Below are 20,539 nucleotides of genomic sequence, written 5' to 3'. Positions count from 1 at the left end.
GTGCTGCGATGAACATTGGGGTGAACACATGTACAGTGATGTGCATTCAGTTACTGTTCCAGTTTCTTGTCATGTGAGTTCACACTCTGTGCCAGACGGGGCTCCACGCACCGAAACAGACAGAACCACTGCCCTGGGGCAGCAGGGGCTTCGTACCAGACAGGGGCTGATGCTCTGAGGGAAACCAGTGCAGGGAACGTGCCTCGGGTCAGCGTGAGCAGAGGGTGGGGTGTGGTGCAGGACGGTGCGGCAGGGTCTGTGCAGAGATAACACCCGTGGGGAAGGATTCCAGGCAGGGCAGCAGCCAGTGCCTCAGACCCAGGGCTGGGAAGCGAGGCCATGCCAGGGGTCGCAAAAGGAAGCACAGAGGGAGAGGAAGGAGGCTGGATGGGATACGGAAGCCTCAGGGCCTGTGTCCACGTGCAGGCCCCAGGGGTCCTCCTGGGTGACAAAGAACAATCACGAGGCTTTCAGGTGTGAGCAGCATGTTCTCTGTGCTAAGACGGTGCTTTGGTTCACTTCTGGGAAGAGACAGCAGCAGGGAGTCCACTCAGAGGTCAGTTCATTGCCAGACATGAGGGGAGAGTAGGCTGGCTGAAGATGCTTGGGAGTGAGGATGTGAAGAGTCTGGCTGGAGATGTATTTTTAAACAGGCCTTCCTAGTGCATGTTAAATGGACGAAGCCTGAATGAAATAAATGAGGTATGGATACTGGTGAGGCTTGAGAAAGGATATTCCTTTATTTTATGATTTATGGGAAACTGAGAGAGGAGCAATTTGTGAACTAGTTTGGGCAGCAGGAGCCAGACCTGTAGTCAGTGGGACCTGGGCCGCTCAGTCTCATCCAGTCTCAAACCCACTTCCTGCAGAGATTGGCACAAAGGCTGCTCTTTGAACAAGGAGCCATAAATTCAGCTTTACTCACACCCGCTCTAACCACCGCCTGTGCTCCCTCCCATATGCAGAGAGCTCCAGGCCAGGCGCCCCTAACTTAATAGACCCTTTCCCCTCACAGGGAGCCACTCAGGAGATTCCACCTAAGTCATCAAGTCTTATGTCTCAGTAGTGTAAAACAACTGTGGCCACTGTGATGTGAGTTTTCAGGTACTTACACGCAGGGAAATTCCCTGCAGATCCACCTCTATCAGGAGAGACGCTGCCTCTGATGCTGCTGGAAGGTCCCTATCTGGTGATATGTAGAAAAGGCCCCTGTCACCAACTTCCTGGATTTCTGTAGATGTAGAGAATAAGAGTGGAGTGGAAACGTGGACTATAAAGACACACCCAATGGGAGACAAATGGTGCACTGTCAACACTTAGATAATTAGTGAGGCAAGCCTGACCACGGCAAACCAGCTACCTGACCAAAAGCTTCCTCTTTCAGCAGAACCGAAGCCCAAGATCCACCCATGTGCCTCCTGCTCTCTGGCCTTCTCCAGTCAGAAATTCCTCAGCCAACACACCCAACGCAGTCACCCCTCTCAGACCCTCCTGAGACCATCTGAAAGAGACCTCCTCCAACCAGAGGATCCCTGCCCAGGCAATCAAAATCAGCGATATTCAGATCCACACAGCCCGAGCGACAAACCTGAGGGTCAGGAGGCCAAGGACAGGCCCCAACCTTTGCTGAAAAGCATAAGGCTGAAGAGGATTTCAAGGGTCTCTTCCTATTCACCCGGAGGACAAATGGGGGGTTCTGGGGTGCATGAGAGAATGAAAGACGAGCCTAGCACAAGCCAGAAACTGAATCCAGAGGACACAGGCACATTGCTCACGGAGGCAAAGGTCTCAGGGATTATGAGAGTCATGTACGGAGAGTGTGGGCAAGGCTCCAATGACAGGTCATGTCTCAGCACACACGAGAGGACACACCCAGGGGAGAAGCCCTATGTTTGCGGGGATTGTGGGCGAAGCTTCAGTCAGAAGTCATCCCTCATCAGACACCAGAGGACACACACAGGGGAGAAGCCCTATGTTTGCGGGGAGTGTGGGCGAAGCTTCAGTCAGAAGTCATCCCTCATCAGACACCAGAGGACACACACAGGGGAGAAGCCCTATGTTTGCGGGGAGTGTGGGCGATGCTACTGTCAGAAGGCTCATCTCATCACCCACCAGAGGACACACACAGGAGAGAAGCCCTATGTTTGTGGGGAGTGTGGGCGAAGCTTTAGTGATAAGTCAAATCTCATCTCACACAAGAGGACACACACAGGGGAGAAGCCCTACATTTGCAGGGAGTGTGGGCGAAGCTTCAGTCAGAAGTCCGTCCTCATCACCCACCAGAGGATACACACAGGTGAGAAGCCCTATGTTTGCAGGGACTGTGGGCAGAGCTTCAGTCAGAAGTCCGTTCTCATCAGACACCAGAGGACACACACAGGGGAGAAGCCCTATGTTTGCAGGGAGTGTGGGCGAACCTTCAGTCGGAAGTCACTCCTCATCAGACACCAGAGGACACACACAGGGGAGAAGCCCTATGTTTGCAGGGAGTGTGAGTGAGTCATGATCAACAAACCACACCTTAGCCCCAGGAGGATTACTGCAGCCACCCCATGCCTCAGCTCTAAGGGGACCTCAGAGGAGGCCTGTGACCCGTTACTGTCCGCAGGAGTATCACGAGAGACTTCCCATGTGGTCCAGTTGCCAAGACTCCAATTCAGAGACCCACGTTCAATACCTGATTGGGGAACTAGCTCCCACAGGCTGCAACTAAGACACAGCACAGCCAAATAAATAAATATATGATAAATATTTTAAAGAAAGAGTGTGATAAGCACAGAATTACTTGTTAAATAGACCTTCCACTTTCATGACAGGAGAGGAGGTAGATAAACAGCAGAGGGTTTCTTAAGTGTTCTGGAGATGTTCATGCCAATTGCCTTCGTGGTTTTTTAGGTCTCCTTTTCTAATAAATTTTGTCTCCAATCAAATCTGAATCCCAGACTATGTACTCATTCCCCCCTTTTCACTGACAGCAGTGGGGTCCAGTCATAGCTGAACCCCTGGGAAGGCATCATTCTGGAGCCAAGTCAGTTAGGTCACTGGACAGTCAATCCTGGGTCCAGGGAGAGGAATCTAGGGGTTGAGAGAGACTCACCGGAGAAGGGATTCCCCGGCATCTTGGGAAGTGTGGCCTCTCCTGCTTATAGATCACGACTATCCTTTGGACTCTCCTGGTTGCCCTCTGGTTCCCTCTGACTTCTGTAGCATCAAAGGTGCAGGCCACGTGCATGTGTGTGTGTGTGCGTGCACGCACGCCTGGCTCAGAATGGGCCATCTGGTCTCTGCCGCCCCCTCGGGGTAATCACAGCATCTGGACTCCAGATGCGACCACAGGGGTCCAGTTCTCAACCCTGCCCCCAGCAGCTCTGTGAGCTGGGGCAAGATGCTGATCCTCTCTGTGTCTCTATTCTCATCTGTGATACGGGGTGGGAGCACCAGCATTTTGGTTTGATGCGTAAGCACAAGCGGAATCTGGCAGAGGCTGGCTGAGAACGCAAGCCCCACCTTTGTTGTCCTCAGTGTTTTTTTCTTCAATATTTTTTATTTTTTAAAAGAAGGATAATTGCTTTACAGAATTTTGTTTCCTGCATGTCCTCCAGCCCCCACACCTTCCAGGTCTTCAGAGCTAGACGAGGAAGGGGCCGTTCAGGCACTGTGCTGCCCTGATGAGGGGGTGTGAGGTCAGGGGTGCTAAGAGAGGCTGACCTCCCTTCGCACCCCTGCCGTTCCTGCTGAGCTGGGCAGCCCCAGGGCCCCTACACAGACAGGCAGTGCCCACAGTCGTCCCCCTGCCGAGAACAGAGCCTGGAGCCGCGTTTGCAGGAAATCCCTGTCCGCCCCCATCCCACCCCCACACGGAGGGTCCTTGAAGCCCACACCGCGGCTTCTCTCTGCATGGGCCTCGTACCTGTGCCCGTGCGCTGTGGGCAAAGCTGTCGCGACCTTGAAATTCTTAACCATGGAAAAGTTCATCCTTACACTTCCCTGTCATGAGTGAAGTCTGATGGGCCCCGGGGTGCGCTGTGAGCAGAGCAGATGCACACACAGCACGGGTCCCGGGGTGACCAGGCTGCACGAGGGGACAAGGTGGACACAAAGCCCCCCCACCTTGGGTGAGTGAGGGTGGGGACAGCACCAGGAAGCCACGCTTGCTCAGACCCAGAACTGAGCTCCGACACAGAGTGGGGGCAATGGGGTTCTTAAGGTCGACCACACCCTCCCCTCTATGAATGACCTCTGCCCTGGCCTGATCCTTCCAGAAGGGGTTCAGGAGGCTGAAGTCCGCCCGGCCACCAGAAGACACCAAGGGGAGAGTGGGCCACGGGTCGGGGGGCGGAGGGTGGGAAGTCCAGGACTCGGGGCAACGGCCCTCAGTTCCCTCCATGTGCCAGGCTTGTGGAGCGTCTCTACATGAACCGCGTCAGTAATAACCACCCACTATTATTTTCCGGTTTCTATGCTTTCTTAAAGGAACGTGTTTGTCTGTGGCTTGGCTTCCCTACAGGAAGGGAAGCCATGTAAAGTCCATATCTTCTGTGGCTTCAGGCCGGGGCCATGGGAGGGAGAGTTAGGGGTGGTGTAAGCAGAGGGGATTCAACTGAAAAACGGTGGGGATCCAGAAACCTGCAGGGGCTTCTCAGCTGCACCTCCCACCAGAGCTGGGCCTGGAATCCCCTGGAAGGCTGAGCAGGTCAAAGCTTCTCCCTCCCCTCCCCTCTGCTCCCCTCCCCTCAAAAAGCTGACTCCTGGGGCCAACCCACAACACCCCCAAATCCCCCATCACCCACAGCCCCATGTAGGCCCTCCCTTACAGAAGTGGGATGACCTGCATGGTGGCACAGATGGTGTGTGACCCCAGAGCTGGGGGTCTCAGCTGACCTTGAACAAGGGGGTTGATGCTTTACACAGCCTCCCAGCCCAGGGAGTTGCCAGCAGCCACAAGCCATGAACTGAAGCGGAGCTGGGAGATGGGGAGTGGTGATGCGAGCTCTCTGAGGTCCCATCCTGTCCCCAGGACAGCGGCCAGGCCCCACCTGACACTGTGACTGCCCTGCACGGTCACACAGGACACCAGCAGTCACGGGACGGACAGCCAGCTGCGTCCGCCGCACGCTCCACCCTGACCATGGCGGCCCCGTGGCTGTACCAGCCCCGCCTGTGCGCGGCTCTGCTTGGCTGCCGGGGCTCGGGGACCCTGGGTGAGTCGGTGAGGGCAGAGCTCCAGAGGCCAAGCCTGTCTTCAGCCACCAGACCTGCCCTGCTTACTGGACTCATGAGCCCAGCCAGTATCTGAAGCCAAGACGCCTTTGGGAGAATAACACCACAGACGCTGACCCCAGAGCTCCGACTTCTGAAAACTTACTAAACAGATTATTTATAGCCTTTTTTTAAAATGGGATGTTGGCAGGAAGTGGGGAGGGGAATGATTCCCTTGGTGGTGCTGTGGTTAAGAATCCACCTGCCAATGCAAGAGACACGGGTTCATTCCCTGATCTGGGAAGACCCCAGGTGCCGTGGAGCAACTAAGTCTGTTCACAACTACTGCAGCCCAAGAGCCTAGAGTCTCTGCTTCCCAACCAGAGCAGCCACCACAGGGAGAAGTTCAGTGCAGAAAGGAGAGAGCAGCCCCCACGCCCGACAGCCAGAGAAAAACCCGCACAGCAGCGAAGACCCAGCAAGCTAAAATAAATAAATAACCTTGCTTTAAGTAGGAGATAGCAGCATTCTCTGCTGATCCAGAGGCTAGGACTCAGCTCCCAGCATAGGGGGCCACGTTCAATCCCTGGTCAGGGCACTAGATCCCACATGCTGCAACTGAAGGCCCTGCATGCCACAGCTAAGACCCAGCGCAGCCAATTAAATGAATACTTAAAAGTAGGAGGCGGTTCATCTGTCACCATAGAAAACTGCAACATTTTAGGAAAAGGAAAAAAAAATAAGAGCTTATTTTGCAAGTGCTTATGGTTGATTGCAAAAATTTTCTCATAATATGCAGCTGTTAAAAAAAAGAAAGAAATTTAGAAAATACAGAAACTAAAACCCACCCATAAATGTGTAGGGAACATCAATTACTGCAGCATCCGGCCACCACACATGGGAACACACGTGCACATTTTTCTTCTGCAAAGAAGCTTTCAGCCTCCACCGCCCATCCCACCGGCCTCTGCTCTACTCACCAAGAAGAATGCGCTTTGGCCTTGTGACCAGGGGGTTTCTGTTGAACTCAGGGAGGCAGAGGAGCAGGGCTGTGTGGATGGGGGCACCGTCTGGCCTGCAGTGAGGAGAGAAGCATGAGTGCTCCGCCTCTGGGTCCAGTAACTCCAAGGGCCTCGGGGAGCCGCCCGGGAAGAAGCCTCTCAAACACCTTCCCTGCAGTCTTCACAGTTACAGCACGTCCCACGTCTCGGGGTTCAGCTGTGGGTTAACAAGTCCTCGCTTGTTGGACAGAAAAGTGTTTCCTCAGAGAATCTGCCCAGATCTTGGCCTCGTTTGGTTCTCTTGTTGGACAGGAAAGTGTTTCCTCAGAGAATCTGCCTGGATCTCAGCCTCAGTTGGTACAGATGTAACAGGCAGTACGTTCAGGGCTCAGGGGAGTTAGTTCTGAAGCTCTCTGGGTTTAGGGCTACATCACCTCCTCTCCTCCACCCCTTGCATGGTCATGGAGCCTTCTATTCCAGAGGAAGGTGCTTGGCAACATCAGCCACAAAGACACATACTGAAGAGGAGAAAGCCCACGGCAGGCGGGGCTGAGTGTTCCTGGGGGATCAGAGGGGCCTTGGACACTCCATGCTGGACCCCTGCCCCACCGGCTTCTCCTCCTTCTCATTGGGCATGCAGCTTTCACCTGCTGGGTGCCCGCCAGTGAGGGGCCCCAAGACACCAAGCTGGGGTTGGCGATGGGGGAGCTGAATGCCAGGGAACCCGAGACCCTGCAGCAGGTCAGTGCACTGTGGATGAGGGCCAGCCTCACTGACCGGTTAGGCCCTGTGCACTCAGGACACCCTCTCTGGACCCCAGGTGGAGGTTTTGCTGCCCCCAGGGCTCACCTGGGTCTCAGGAGGTGGAAGAGAGACCAGGTTGTCCTTCTCACCTCCTGCCCAGAGAATGACAAAGGCCAGTTCCCAAAAGTCAGAGCAGGGTGGGCAGAGTGAGTCTTGGGTCTCACAGGGTCCCTGTGAAGAAGGGTTCACTGCTCCCTGGATCCCTCTTGGCTGGTTCTCCTTCTGTGTTGTCTTCACACCAAATCTCACAAGGATGAGGCAGTCCAGGTGCCCACAGCATCACTTGCCCAGGTGCTGACAACCCTCCTTATTTATTATGGGCAGGGAGACAGGGTGGCTGATGTGATGCTCCCCTGGACCACAGAGGAGACCCCCTAGGTTGTGTTTCTTCTACTCCTGAGACCCAGGAGGGCATTGGGGGCAGAGCACCTCCACCTGGGGTCTGGAGAGGGCGTCCTGAATGGACAGGGCCTAACTGTCCAGTGTGGCTTCATGGGGTACGGGCAAAGAGGGGTTCTAACTGCTTTCTAAATATTTCAGACAACCACTGAGTTCCTTCTGGTTTTTGGTTTCAGATCTTTTTATATGGTCCGTTTTCAGTGTCTTTATTGAATTTCTTACAATATTGCTTCCATTTTATGTTTTGATTTTTTGACTGCAATGCATGTGGGATTGTTACCAAGTCCAAGCTCGCTCTGCATGCCTCACAACAAGGTGATAAATCAGAGGTGAGGTGCTGAGGAAAGGAATATGACTTTACTTGGAAAGCTGGCAGACTGAGAAGATAGCAGACTAATATCTCCAAGAAACCATCTTGTCAGGGTCTGGATGCCAGTGTCTTTCATAGAACACAGAGCTGGGAGGTGAGGAAATAAAGTAAAAAGGCCACTAATCTGGCAAATATCTGGAATGGCCAGCCTCTGAGGGAGATGTGTTACTTTCTCCCTGCTGTAGCCATCCACAGGTGGACAGGTCCTGGACAGAGGCAGAGGGGCGGGGTTTCCTGAGGCAGGCCATTATGTATGGACAGCATCCCTGTAGCAAACAGACCAACAGGAAGCAAAGGTTAAAGGAAAACATTCAACATGGAGTCAGATTTTGTTCTTCCCTGTAACAATTCCCAGTGACAGTGTCCATTCCACAATCTTATGGGAAAAGGGGTGATGAGGTTTCTAATTGCCCCACTAGTTGCATCTTTTGGGCAGTGCCCACCACTGGTGCCAGTGTGCTGAATGTTGAGATTTGTCTTTGATGTCCTTTGGAAAGTCTCTACTTCATATGGATAGACATAATAATATTATAATACAGGTGTTGAGAGTTGTTTTATACAGTACAAATCTTTTAGGACTTCAAATCCAGGGGGCAGCAGCTAAAGTTAAGGAACTTAGCACTTTTCTATGTGTGGCAAGATGCACCAGCCATCTCACTGAAATCATCCCCTTTGATACACACCTTACCACCTGGGACCAGCATCCTGTCTTCTCCTCCCTGAATTTCCCCAGGGATCACAGTGGGGAGTGGCTGCAGTCTGATGGCTGCTGGAAAGCAGGTATTCTTTCCTTTCCTGAGTTTCCTCAGAGCTCACCGTGAGAAGTAGCTTCAGTTTGATGGCTTCGAGAGAGTAGGAGGGGGACCCTGGGTCCCCATTGAGATCATCTCAGCAGAGAGTCCAAGGATGTCCTGTGACTCCAGACAACCCTCCAACGTTCAGGGCTCAGCGTTCAGCCTGCAGGATCCACATTCGTCAGCTCAGCCACCATGCTCTGCACTTAGTTGCTATTTAGCCCTGAAACCTGCACTGCAGGAGGCCCTCTAAATGTGGCATCCTGTCCAGAAAACTCTCCGTCACACCCTCCAAGCCTGACCCAGGCACAGCTCTGCTGAGAGGGTCTCACTGGGGACCCAGGTTCCCCCTCCTGCTCTCCCACATTCCGTACCTGAGTGGGGAGAAGGCAGGGCTGGGGGCACAGTGCCTCCAAGCAGGTAGGGCAGACATTCTCCCATCACCCCTTGTGGTCCACCCCTTGGAGCACAGACTACTGTCAGTTTTAGCAGCAGAGGACATGTGTCCCCAGATCCGGCCCACTCTCTAGGGGGTGTGAGCTGTGAGCATTAACACAGGAAACCCCAAGTGACCTGCTTAGGCTGGAAGACTAGTTCCTGGGATGTGAGCTGAAGTCTGAAAGTAGCTTCTCATTGGGATTAGCCTTCTCCAGACGTAGCTTGGGGGCAGCAAGAGTGCAATAAGTGGCCCCCAGCTGGGGCAGCCACACAGTGCCTCTCGATAGCCCTGTGGAAACTGTGCACCAGAGTGACCAGGAGCCCACATTCACCCTGCAGATGGCTTCTGAGAGGTCAGTGACAGACTAAAGCAACCATGAGCCTGTACTCACAGCAGACAGACTCTAACAGGTCTGTGACAGACCAGAGTGACCACAATCGTACATTCACCCAGCGGATGGCCTCTGATAGGTCTGTGACAGAGCAGAGTGACCACGAGTCTGCACTCACCCAGTGGATGGCCTCTGAGAGGTCTGTGACAGAGCAGAGTGACCACGAGTCTGCACTCACCCAGTGGATGGCCTCTGATAGGTCTGTGACAGACCAGAGTGACCACAAGTCTGCACTCACCCAGTGGATGGCCTCTGACAGGTCTGTGACAGGCCAGAGTGACCACAAGCATGTATTCACCCAGTGGACACTCTCTGATACGTCTGTGACAGACCAAAGTGACCACAAGCCTGCACTAACCCAGCGGATGGCCTCTGACAGGTCTGTGTTAGACCAGAGTGACCATAAGCATGCATTCACCCAGCAGATGGCTTCTGAGAGGTCTGTGACAGACTAAAGCAACCATGGTCTTGTACTCACAGCAGACAGACTCTAACAGGTCTGTGACAGACCAGAGTGACCACAAGCCTGCATTCACCCAGTGGATGGCCTATGAGAAGTCTGTGAGAGACCAGTGTGACCACGAGCCTGCACTTACCCAGCAGATGGCCTCTGAGAGGTCTGTGACAGGCCATAGTGACCACAAGCATGCACTCTCCCAGTGGTGAATTCTTGCCTGGAGAGTCCCATGGACAGAAGAGCCTGGTGGGCTACAGTCCATGGGGTCACAAAGAGTCAGACACAAATGAACACCTGAGCACACACACATGAAAGAGAAATGGACTCGGGGACAGAGGGGACAGACTGACACTCTCCAAGGAGGAGGGGCGGTGCAGGGATGGAGTGGGAGGCTGGGGTCAGCAGATGTAGCTTTTGTAAGTAGAGTGGATAAAGAAGGCCCTGCTGCATAGCAGAGAATAATATTCTGTATCCAATGACAAACTATAAAAAATATTTTTAAAAAGAATGTATATATGTGTATCCCTGAGCTATGAAGCAGAAATTAACACATTGTAAACCAGCTATACTTCAAAAAAAAAAAAAATACTGATTAAAAAAAAAAAACACAGACCCTAGCCAATTACAATAGACACTTAACCCAGGAGCACCAAGTCCCGAGCAGTCAGAACATGGACCAAGCAGTCAGAAGAGGGGCCGACAGGAGACGGGGTCCCACGGCGGCCCACAGGCTGGCTGGGAGCCCTGGGCGCCATAAGCCACAAGTGTCGCTGGAGGAAATGAGAACTCTACCCACACGACTCCCCCTCTAGCTCAAAACAAAGCGGCTCTGCTTCCCCTGACCCCTTAACTGAGGGGCCCCAGGACGCCCTGGCTTGGTGCTGGGACCAGGAATGTACTGGTCAGACCCCAATGCAGGGGAGGTCTGTGAGGGCAGCTCTGGAGCGGGTGGGCCAGGATGAGCGCAGCAGCTCCGCCCATTCCTCGAAGGTCAGACAAAACAGAGCCCAGGAGGCCGGAAAGTGTCCTAATGGAGGGCAGGCCCACGTCGGTGCCTCCGCTCTCTGGCTGAGGCCCAGCGCTGACCCCCTGTGGCTGGTCTGCAGCGCGTTCTGCACATGCCCTGACGGCTCAGCTGCTGAGCCCCAAGGAGAAGGCTTGTGATGGCAGCCAGGCCCACAGGCACCAGCAGCACTGACCATCTGGCTCCCGGCCCAACAGCGAGGTCCAGCTGAGACCAGTGGACACCTTGTCAGCGGTGCTCCAGGGTGGGCCCCGTGTCACCAGTAAATGGCAGTGTCACGATGCAGGCCAGCAGGACTCAGCCTGGCGGATGGCTAGACTCAGAGGGGACACACCGACCCATGAACACTCCCGGCCCTGGGTCAGGCAGAGACCCGAACAGGCAGACAACTGCAGAGAGCAGAGTCCACGGCACAGACAAGGTGCACCCGTCCCCGGGCAGGGAAGGGGCCCCATCTCAGGGGGCGCCCTTGGGATCCCCCAGCTTAAGCATAAAGAGGCTTCAGGCACAGGTGGGAGGAACAGACTTGGAGCTGCTTTTAAGTCATGCAGGGCAGGACACGCAGGTGAGTGAAGGCCAGAGGGAATGTACCATAGAAAACAGAGTGTCTGGGGAACAGACGGGCTTGGGTGGAGCTGAGCCCAAGGGGGCTGGGAGTCCGGACTCAGAAACCCTGTATGTCTCTTTCCCGGCTCGGCCTCCTAATCGTTTTAACCCCCACTCTGCAGCCTGACGCCGCCTGTCCTGCCCATCTCCACACTCGGATCGTCCACTCATCCACAGATATTTGCTTAGCACCTGCCTCTGACCAGGTCGTGTTCCAGGCACGGGACAGCCGTGAGGAGACAGACAATAACCCCAGTCCTTGGGGAGCAGAAATTCTACCAGAGGCCAGATGCACCGCTCCTGTGGCCGAGCCCCAGCCTTGCCCTCCTCTGCCACCGGCCGGCCCACTGGAGCTCCAGGCCCAGATGCAGTTCGGTCTGAGCATCCCCCCTCCTCCAAGAAGGCGCCTCTCTGGACTCGCCGCCCGTCAGCCCCTGCCTCCCCGTGTCCTGTGTCCTTCTCAGCACAGACCACCATCTGAAACGGCCTCCCCGCCACCTGCGTGACCTCAGTGTACCTGCTGATGTCACATCCTCGGTGAAGGAAGGTCCCAGCTGCCCTCACGGCTTTCTGCTGAGTTCCCACCACAGATTCCCCTCACGATGGCCTGGAAGTACTTTCCACATGGGTGTGGGGCAGGGGCTCGGTGGGGCCCGAGAGAGTGGGCCCCCTGGGCCGCTCCAGTGGTCAGGGTAGACAGGGACCTCCCAGCAGTGTTTCGGACCAGCTGCAGGCCGATCAGCTTCCTTCTCCCTGGGACCACGAGGGGGCGAGGCTCTCATCGCTGTTCAGGGTCATGGCTGCCCAGGAAGGGTTGTCAGTTCCACAGTCCTGAGCACCCTGTGAGCTGTTACACGTTTTATCTGTGTGATCTCAACTCCCTCAGGCAGAACGCTCTGGGCTACACACTTGGAAGAATCTACTGGAGTGGTTTCAGTCAGTTGAGTCGCTCAGTCGTGTCCGACTCTTCGCGACCCCACGGACTGCAGCACACCAGGCCTCCCTGTCCATCACCAACTCCTGCAGTTTACTCAAACCCATGTCCATTGAGTCAGTGAGGCCATCCAACCATCTCATCCTCTGTCGTCCCCTTCTCCTCCCACCTTCAGTCTTTCCCATCATCAGTCAGACATGACTGAGCAACTGAACTGAACTGATGCAACTGTGAATAAATGCAAGAGGAAGAAATAGTAGTCCTATCCCCTTTGTTTATCATACTGCCTCCTGACTCTGAGCCCTTCCTTCTATGAGCCCCTAGACTCCTCAAGGGGAGCAGGCACAGGTCTTGAGGCATGAGCTTGCTGGGTTCTCCTCTCTGTCAGCTGAGAATTGGAGCCAGCTTTCTATTTCCTCCAGACTCAGTCTCCATGTTCTTTTATTCAGCTTCAGCGGGCAGAGAAGGCCAAGACTGTGGTCAGCAACAATACCACTGGCCTGATCATCAGGTTAATCTGGATTAACACCACCACGCATAGCCTACTAATTAGACTCACAAGCTTACTCCTCCTTAATCAATGATAACAGCCTCAATTTCTCATTAGTTTTCTCCCACTCCCTATGGACTCCACCACTGATTTTAACTACATGGTTATGACCCCTTATACTAACCGTCAACATCACGTATTAAAAGAATCTCTACCAGAAAAAAATATATTATCAATGCTAGTCATACTATAATTACTTTAATTATAACATTTACTGCCATAAAATTAATTCTTTTATATATTCTATTTGGAGCAACACTAGTTTCAAAACTCATTATCATTACCCAAATAGTAAATCAAAAAGAACACTTTAATGCAGGTCTCTATTTATTTTATACCCTAGTAAGTTCTCTCCCCCTCTTAGGAATACTGGTCTACATTCAAAATACAGTAGGACCTTTAAATATTCTAATGCTGAGTCCAATCAGTATCCAATTCTTGATCCAATGGGTTCATATGGTTAGTATGCATAATTGCCTTTATAGTAAAATTACAATCTTATGGCCTCCACCTTTGACTACCTAACGCACATGAAGAGGCCCCTCTTGCAGGCTTCATAGTTCTGGCTATGCTGCCAGCACTACTAAACTTTGGATGCTATGGTATACTATGAATTACGAATTACAATACTTTGAAACCCACTAACAGACTTCATAGGGTATCCACTCATTCTATTGTCCTTATGAGGCATAATTATAACCAGCTCAATTTGCTTATGCCAGACAGACCTAAAATCACTCACTGCATACTCTTCTGTCAGCCACATAGCACTTTGCTATCCTTACCCGAACACCTTGAAGTTGTATAGGAGCCACAGCCCTAATAATTGCCCATAGTCTTACATCCTCTGTATTGTTCTGCCTGGCAAATTCAAATTACCAGGTCCATCGCCAAACAATAATCCTAGCCTAAAGCCTACAAATGTTCCTCCTAGTAACAGCAACCTGATGATTACCAGCAAGTTAAACAAACCTAGCTCTACCCCCAACTATTAACTTGATTGCAGAGCTATTTGTAGTAATATCCTTCTCGTGATCAAATATTGCAGTTATTTTAATAGGAATTCATATAGTAATTGCTGCCCTATACTCTTTATATATAGTCATTACAACACAGTGAGGAAAATATACACACCACATAAACAGTATCTCTCCATCTTTTACAGGAGAAAATGCTCTCATATCAATACCCATCCTACCTCTTCTACTCCTATCCTTAAACCCAAAAATCATTCTAGGCCCCCTATACTGTATATATAGTTTAGAGAAAAACACTTGATTGTGAATCTAGTAAGAGAAGACAATACCTTCTTATTTACCACAGAAGTAGATAAGAATTGCTGATTCTATGCTCCCATGACTAACAGCATGGCTTTTTCAAACTTTTATCCATTGGTGTTAGGAACCAAATAATTGGTGCAACTCCAAATAAAAGTAATAAATTAAATTTCCTCTTTCACTGTAGCCTCACTACGTATATCATCTATCATAATAACAAGCACTAACATATATAAAACCACCAAATACCCTCTATATGCAAGATTATCTCATATGCCTTCACCATTAGCTTAGTTCCAACAATAATATTCACATATACAGACCAAGAGATAATTATCTCAAACTGGCACTGAATCACACTACAAACCCTTAAGCTATCATTCAGTTCTAAAATAGATTATTTCTCAATAATGTGTGCTGGTGGCCCTATTTGTCGTATGATCAATTATAGACTTCTCAATATGATCCATTCACTCAGACCCCAACATTTACTGATTCTTCAAACACTCCTTTTCCTTGTTACAATACTAATTCTTGCTACCACTAATAATCTCTTCCAATTACTTACTGGCTGAGAAGGAGCAGGGATTATGTCCTTACTGCTCACTGGATGATGGTGTGGACAGCAGATGCAAAAACAGCGGCACTACAGGCAATTTTGTATAACACCTCAGTCACTCAGCTGTGTCCGACTCTTTGCGACCCCATGGACTGTAGCCCACCAGGCCCCTCAGTCCATGGGATGTTCCAGGCAAGAATCCTGGAGTGGACTGCCCCGCCCTCCTCTTGGGATCTTCCTCACTTAGGGGTTGAACCCGGGTCTTCTGCTATGCACAGATTGTTTACCATCTGAGTCATCACAGAAGCCAGAACATGCCTGTACTCATAGATTAAAGCTTACCCAACTTTGTGGTTTACAAAGACCCTGCTCTGGAAAGCTCGGTGGTGTTCTCCATGGTTCTGCAAATAATACACTTTTCCTTCCCATGAGCTTTGGATGGGTTGTACCTTCTGGCTCTACACACACCAACAGGTAAACTCACTTTTCTGGTAACATTTCTCCATCCAGACTCCCAACCACCACTTGACACTAATTCTACACTCAGTCGCTTTGCTTCCAATACATGGAAATCACATAATTTTTCTGTGAGCAAAGCTACCTAAGGGCCAGAAACAGTGTCCCCATTTTATCTTGTGAAGCCAGTAGGTGTCAGGCAAACTCAGCTCAGTGGATCCACAGTCCTCCAGATCTATGCCTCGGCTTACAGAAAACACTTGCAGGATTTGAGATTTTACTTATACCTCATTTCTGAAGGCTTTTCATACCTACATTACATATAAAGATGGCTCATCAGTGCCACTTCCACTTTCAGGTTAAAAATTCTCCAAGTTTTTTCTAACATCCTTATTCCACGCGTTGTGTTTAAATCTTTGATTATACGGCGTTTATCTTGTGTCTCATCAGAATGTAGCTAATTACACCGTTTCCCTTGAATAATGCAGTACTCACCACATAAGAGTTCTTGCCAAAACTGGATTTGACAAGGTAGGGCACAGGGGGGCCTAGGATACACTCCGGGAGCCCGGTTACAGTCTGGTGGAGCCGATATACCAGGTGAGGGCACTGGAAAGAAACATTCAGCCTGAGGACAACCCGCCGATTTGAGGATCCAGGCCTAAGCGGCCATGCATGAAAACAAACAAACCAGCCACGATGCGCATGCGCGCAGGAGGCTTGACAGACACGCCCACAGAGCAGCCAATCCCCGAGCGGTGGGGCGGGGCCTCCATCGCGCTCCGCACCCTCCTGGCGCCTATTGGCCAGACTGCCTCAGTCACAACGCCGATTGGTCGCTTGTGCCTGACAGGGTACAGGCAGGCTGCTGGCCCTTCACTTCACCTCAGTGCCGAAGGACTGGACTTCGCTGAACCTCTAGCGCTCCTGGGGACAGGGCGGGCAGCGCGGCAGGACAGCGGGGAGGCTGACGGGAACGCGCCCTGCGCAGCCCTCATAAACCCTTAGCCTGATGGCTTCAAATTCCAGGGTGGGAGGCCCGAAATCCTGTCAACTTTGAGTAACCTGAGTCTCGATCGAAAGGGGACTTGCCTCTCGTCAGCTTCAGGGATTACAAGTCCCTTCACCCACAGAAACACCAAACCCCTTAGTGCTGCGACCCTCAAATACCTAGATTAACCCCAGTTCCCCTCAGCCTGAGGCACCCTAAAAATACCACCCGCAGAGAGACCCAATTTCCTCAACCTCGCAGACCCTGAATCCCTCCGCCTGCGAGCTCTTAAAACTCTTCCTCCTCAAGACCCTAAGTGTCCTCCCAGTTGGAGACCTAAAGTCCCTTACTAAGAAACCCCCGATTTCCTCAGCCTCACAGATCCCAAGTTTTCTCACCCTGCGCATTCTACATCAGCCAAAAGATCCCCAGTCCCGTCTGTCTGAGGACCCCAGTCACTTCAGCCCGTGGGACCCATATCTCCTCAAGCCGAGCGACTTCTCCCTTAGACATAGAACCTACGTTATGCCCAGATTTTTCTGAGTGTCCAGGAGGAGATCCTCAAAACCCTTCTTGGAGAAACATTCCCTCCGTTGCGCTGGAACAGAGCCCTGATTTCAGCCTGACCCCAGTCCAGCAGTTAGGGGTTTCCGGGTCTCCTCAAGAATCCCTCCGTCACCCACAGACACATCCCTCCCAGTGCCTTCCCTCAGAGGGGCTGAACTGTAGGGGAAACAAAGAAACCAAATCTAGTTCACATTAGGCTGATCTGTCATATCTAGTCAGGATCCGTCCATCCCACCAATACACTCACCCTGACTTTCACCTCACCTTCCTGCCCTGGATACTCCACCCAAGGAAGACACACCAGGCTCTGGACACTCATCTGGGCTATCTCAGCACCTTCTTCTTCCACAGGCACCTTGGCCTTGAACACTCCAATGGCCATGAGGCCGAACAGGTCTCCAGAGGAGAGCACTGAGAGAGATGCCGGGAGAACACAGCGGAAGCCCACGGTGAGAGGTGGAGGCGGCAAAGCTGGGCTCTAAGCCAGCTCTATAGGAAGGACACGGCGCTGGTCCCTGAAGCACCACAGACTGCTTGCCTGGGCAGCTGAGTGAACTTCCCTGTGACCATACACAGGATGGGAATGCCTGGTCCTGTTTGAGATGGTGGGGGTGGAGTGGGACAAAACAGGACACTAGCTTCGTCAACTGCTCTGTGTCCAGGGAGAGTTAGGAAAATGCTCAGCGTTTGTTCAGGTAAGCAGGACACAGTCGGGAAGGAAAGTCTTCATCCCTGTCTCGCACAGACCATCTAGGAGCTTCAGGCTACTCCCTGCACAAAAGGTGGAGGAGAAGGCCCAGCTCTAAGGTCTGACTTAGATTAGTAAATCACTGATGAAATCTCTTATTTTCCTTAGGCCAAAGATGCTTTCAAAGACATCTCCATATACTTCTCCAAGGAAGAATGGGAAGAGATGGGAGAATGGGAAAAAATCCGATATAGGAATATGAAAAGAAACTACGAAGCACTGATTGCTATAGGTAACAGGAAGTGCTGGGTGCCTGTGAGCCTGGGACACATGAAACAGGTCTTCACCCTCAGTGTTCACTTGGCCCACTCTTAGGTGGCTTCATCTGCTCACAGTTCCCTTTTGTGTGGAGACTAACCTGGAGGAAATGTTTATAGTTCTGTACCAAAGGGAGGTTGACCCTGCAGTGCAGAGCTCACCTCTTGCCTTATTCTAGATTCCCCCAGCCCATCCTACAGATTTCCTTGACTTTGTGACACTTCCCATTGCTTCTATGCTTTGTTTCTCCTTCTTAGAACAAATGTTTTGCTTCTTTCCAGGTTTCAGAGCTACTCGACCGGATTTCATGCATCACCGCAGGCAGGTCATCAAGCCCCAGGTAGATGACCCTGAGGATTCTGATGAAGAATGGACACCAAGGCAGCAAGGTGAGAGGCCACGAGGATTTGGAGGTGTCTTCCTGAAACCAGCCTGGGCTTAGGTCTCAGCTACATCTCAGCCAGTAGTAGGGAAAACATAATTTTCAGCATTCCGAAGTGGTTGTGGCTGAATATTGACATTAGCCTGAATGAAGATGAATGCATAGGTTTTCCAGTGTAATTCTCAAAAATTTTATGGTTAAAATTTATCATTCTTTTTACAAAGAATTATTTTTGCTAAACATTCTTAGTGAAAGGCAGTTAAAGAAAGCTTAGAAATAAATTCACTAAACAGATTTATTACTAATCTCATTGGTTATTGGATTAAATCTCTTCGAAGAAGAAATGATTAACATATTATGTCAAGATACATTATTTATGTATGTATATAAAACAAAACCTGTGATCTTCTTACCCTAAGGTTAAACTAATTCTATATTTTGATTCTGGGAAAGGGTTTGAGAGAACTATTTATTCTCCATGATCTTTCCCACATTTCACTGACCAGAGATGGCATCAGGTAAATAAAATGAAGTACTCTTATTATAAAATAGAAGTGAGCACTCACTTCCTCTTCTGCTGCTCAAAGAGTTTAGAAGAGTTAATCTGCATCACTGGAGAAAACAATTTAGATAGTTCTATGATTCTCCATCTATGGATTTCTGTTCTCCTAGATTTTTAAAAATTATTTATTTAGTTTTGGCTGCACTGGGTCTTCATTGCTGTCCATGGGCTTTCTCTGGTTGCTGTGAGTGTCTTCTTGTTGCAGGGCATATGCAGGCTCTGTAGTTTGTGACACACAGGCTTAGCTGCCCCGCAGAAAGTGGAATCTCCCTGGACCAGCCATCAAACCTTTGTCCTCTGCATTGGCAGGCAGATTCTAATCCACTGTGCACCAGGGAAGTCCCTCTGTTCCCTGAGGTTATTAAAACTAGTGAAAGGGACATGAAAAGCAAACATTTGGTTGTCTGCAAAGGTTTTGACATAAGGAGAGATTCTTCATACGGAATACATTCGCCTCGGTTCACCATACGCCTGCACGTCTTTATTTACCTTTTTAACAGTTTCTGAGTGTATGGCACACTGTTGCTAACTATGTACACGTTAGTGTTAGTGGCCACAGTGTTAATCGCTCAGTCATGTCTGACTCTGCGTACCCATAGACTGTAGCCCACCAGGCTCCTCTGTCCATGGGATTTTCTAGGCAAGGATCCTGGAGTGGGTTGCCATCTCCTGCTCCAGGTGATCTTCCCAACCCAGGGATTGAGCCTGCATCTGTTGCATCTCCTGCATTGCAGGTGGATTTTTTACCGCTGAGCCACTGGGGATATACATACACATTGTTGTACAACAAATCTGTAGAAATGTTACTTCTTGCGTGACTGAAGTCCTAACCCACTGAGTAACAATTCTCCAACCGTTCCTCCTCACAGCCCTTGGCAACCATGATTATATTTTCTGTTTCTATGGATTTGATTAATTTAGATACCTCATCGAAGTGGAATCGGGCAATATTTGTCTTTTTTGATTGGTTCATTTCACTTAGTATAATATCATCGAAGCCCATCCATGAGGTAGCATATGACAGAATTCGTTTTTAAGGCTTCAAAGCATTCCATTGTGTGCATGTGGATATAAGAGCTATAACATATATCTTATATATAATCTTTATCTTTTATCCACCAATGAACATTTAGATTGCTTACACATCTTGCCCTTTGGGAATAATGCAGCAATGACCATACATGTGCCCACTATTTATTCAATAACTTGCTTTCAATTTTTTATGGAAATACACTTTTGAGTGGGACTGCTAGATCATACAGCAGTTCTAATTTTCTGTGGAAACTCCATACTGTTTTCTAGAAAGCTTGCAACATTTTACATTACCAACAATAGTGTATAAGTGTTCCAATTTCTCCATATCCTTACCAAGCTTGCTATTGTCTTCTTATACATATTGCCCATCACAGAAGGTTTCACTTTGTATTTCCCTATTGATTAGTAATATTGAGCATCTTTTCATATGTTTGTTGGCCATTTGTGTATTTTCTCTGGAGAAATGTCTATTCAATTCCTTCTCTCACTGTTAGTCAGCTCAGACTGCCATAACAAAGCAGACTGCATTCCTTAAACCACAGAAATTTCTTTTCTTACAATGCTGGAGTGTGGAAATTTGATATCAAGGTGCCATCATGGTCAATCAAGTTCTCTTCCTGGCTTATAGGTAGCCTTCATACTGGTGTATGCTTAGTAACCCCTTATCAGATGCATATTTTACAAATATTTTCTACCATCCTGTAGGTGGCCTTCTCAACTCTGTTCAGTGTCCTTT

The 20,539-nt window shown here is 50.4% G+C and overlaps 1 pseudogene across 1 annotated transcript in view; it reads left to right on the top strand.

Moving 5' to 3' along the window:
• LOC122446002 overlaps positions 1 to 20,539 on the top strand; it is a 43,279-nt pseudogene that overhangs the window by 11,708 nt on the left and 11,032 nt on the right. The window contains exons 10-20 of the transcript XR_006270753.1: positions 1,388 to 2,495; positions 4,395 to 4,422; positions 5,018 to 5,201; positions 6,841 to 6,941; positions 9,460 to 9,656; positions 10,667 to 10,844; positions 11,607 to 11,715; positions 11,885 to 12,031; positions 17,170 to 17,274; positions 17,682 to 17,798; positions 18,106 to 18,213. The product of XR_006270753.1 is annotated as a histone-lysine N-methyltransferase PRDM9-like (transcript). The remainder of the gene's footprint in view (positions 1 to 1,387; positions 2,496 to 4,394; positions 4,423 to 5,017; positions 5,202 to 6,840; positions 6,942 to 9,459; positions 9,657 to 10,666; positions 10,845 to 11,606; positions 11,716 to 11,884; positions 12,032 to 17,169; positions 17,275 to 17,681; positions 17,799 to 18,105; positions 18,214 to 20,539) is intronic.

Source organism: Cervus canadensis, chromosome 8, assembly GCF_019320065.1.
Source record: "Cervus canadensis isolate Bull #8, Minnesota chromosome 8, ASM1932006v1, whole genome shotgun sequence".
In the NCBI taxonomy this organism is placed as follows: Eukaryota; Metazoa; Chordata; class Mammalia; order Artiodactyla; family Cervidae; genus Cervus; species Cervus canadensis.
The sequence above is the reverse complement of the archived record's forward strand: the minus strand, read 5'-3'. Positions and strand labels throughout refer to the sequence as shown.